This window comes from Mandrillus leucophaeus, unplaced genomic scaffold, assembly GCF_000951045.1.
Source record: "Mandrillus leucophaeus isolate KB7577 unplaced genomic scaffold, Mleu.le_1.0 Scaffold997, whole genome shotgun sequence".
Taxonomy (NCBI): domain Eukaryota; kingdom Metazoa; phylum Chordata; class Mammalia; order Primates; family Cercopithecidae; genus Mandrillus; species Mandrillus leucophaeus.
Genome location: NW_012110885.1, coordinates 345,952 through 348,672, shown reverse-complemented (window position 1 = coordinate 348,672; position 2,721 = coordinate 345,952).

Genomic DNA, 2,721 nt, shown 5'->3' with positions numbered 1-2,721 from the left:
CACACAGACACACCACAGCATCGTCACCCGTGTGGGTTACAGACACACAGACACACCACAGCATCTTCATCCCTGTGGGTTACAGACACACAGACACACCGCAGCGTCTTCATCCCTGTGGCAGTCGATGGGCACTTGAGCTGTATTCTCCATTTAACTACTGTGAGTGGTGACCCTAGGTACATTTTTGTATGAGGTTTTCCGTGAAGACCATTTTCCAAAGTTGCTGTCCCATTTCAATATCAACCAGCAACCATGACCATTCCAAATTCAATGTGTCTTTGCCTACAAGTGATTATGTTTGTGTATTCATTTTTGAATACTGGTTATCTTAGTGTGTGTAACGTGGTAATCTGTAAGGAACTTAAATCATCAGTATAAACTAGATAACCCTATTAAAAATGGGGAAAGGACATGCACAGAATCTTCTCAAACACAGACATACAAGTGAATAAGTAACATATAAAAATGCACAGCATCATCAATCATCAGATAGGTGCAAATCAAAACCAAAGGAGATACTATCTGACACCTGTCAGAATTTCTATCACTAAAAGATCAGAAATTAACAGATGCAGGCAAAGCTATAGAGAAAAGGGAACACTTACATACTTTTGGTGAAAATGTAACTTGCTCCAAGCACTGTGGCAATCAGTCTGGAGATTTCATGAATAAATTAAAGCGGAGCTACCATTCCCCTCAGCAATCTCATTACTGGGTATATGCCCAAGAAAAAACAAATTATTGTAACAAAAAGACACATCCACTCATGTGTGTTTCACTGCACAGTTCACAGTACCACAGACATGGGATCAACCTATATGCCCATCGGTTACAGACTGGATAAAAAACATGGTACCTATACACAGTGCAATACTATGCAGCTGCAGAAAAGAATGAAATCCTGTTTTTGCAGCAAATTGGGTGGAGCTAGAGATCAAAATTCTAAGCAAACTGACATAGTAACAGATGATAAGAGTCAATGGGAGGGGAAATGGACATTTTGGGTGTTGCTCTGTGTAAAATGGAGAAAACAAATCCCCTGGGTACATGAACTCTTGAAACAGACAAGCCTGAAGACACTCATGTCCTGACTTTCATATCATTAGGTTGTGCTTTTTCTCATTTATAGTCAGTTATCATTGCTTTCCTTCACTCTTGTCTAAAATAGTCACACATTATAATCTAGAGACATTAAAATAAAAATAACATATTTGAACATTAGAACAAGTGGTAACTTTTAGGTCAAAGTTAGCCTGGATTCAGTGTGATAGCCAGGAGACATGGCTGAATACTAGCAGCGTGCTCACAGTAATTCTACGTAAATTAGGAAAACATGTTTACATCTTTTAGATCAGATTCCCATTGAAATCCTTGATCTAATATCATCTCTGATAAATCATATGTCAGTAACAAAACTGGAGGTTATGCACTCAATTGAGTAGCACAAACTTTCATTCAGAATTTGTTCCTCTATGTGATATAAAGTCAGCATGGATGGCAGAAGTTATTGCAGTCAACAGAGCTTGTCAATAAACCAAACACAAGGATTAAATTCCAGTTCTAGAGGAGTGCCTGTGTTCAGGATGCTCTTGACACAAAGAAATTTCTCACATCTTCTGGAACATGTAAAAATGTACAACAAAATAACAAATTTTAGACGCACTCCTACATTTTAGAGACCTGACTAATATAACTTAGAAAGCAAAACCTAAAGGAAAATGAAATGGCCTAATAACTAAAAGTAAACATATTATAGTGGATCATCACCCCAAACAGTCTCATACTTGTTTAATGTTATCTGAACATGGAAGGCATTGGCATGACTCATAGAACACAGCATCTGTCCCATCCACAACCTTCTGAAAATGTGGACGAAAATTGTCACCCTTAAACTAAAACTGTCAAAACCTTAAGAAAATCTTGAATTTCATTGGCCAAAGTTTCTCTCCCTAGCAGTAAAGCATTATAGTCAACTCCCTCAGGGAGACATCAGTTACTAGCCTATGATTTGACATCAGTTAGTCGCGTATGATTTGGTAGCTAGAAGGCCCATACATTTGGAGATTTACCTCCAGTGCTCACCTCTGTCCTACTTCGCGCATGCCTGACAAAGTATTGAAAGTGGTGACTGTATTTTACCCACTCAATTCATCAGTACATTAAAGCTACCAATTTTCTGCATCTTTTCAAAAGCCCCCAATGACATTAAACCAGGAAATTGTATCTACTGAAAGAAACATCCAGGTAGAATATTGCTCTTGATCCACTTTGGAAGGAGTCTTACCGGGTACTTTTAACCACAACACAGCAGTGAAATAGAAGAATGTCAATACTTGAGTTCATATTTATAAACTTTAATCTAAAAATAAAACCCTAAGCCCTGCAACTGACTAAATGTTCCATCTGCTGGCCTAGGGGACCACTCAAAGAATCTAAAAACTGAGTTCCCAGCCACAACAAAACAAGAGATCAGACGCCCCTCTTATACTCACTCTTCTTTGCGGTTTAGACACAACAATGACTAACACTAATGTAAAAATGTAAGTCATACGACTGACAGACCAGACTTTCTGTGGCAATAAGATGTCAAATTATAAACAAGACCTAAAGCCATGTCAGGCAAGGGTTTTGCCACTCACTCCTACACTGAAAAGATAAACCATGTTCTAACTGCCAATAGGTGATTCTTTTTCTCTAGTGGCTCAGTAAGCACGGGCA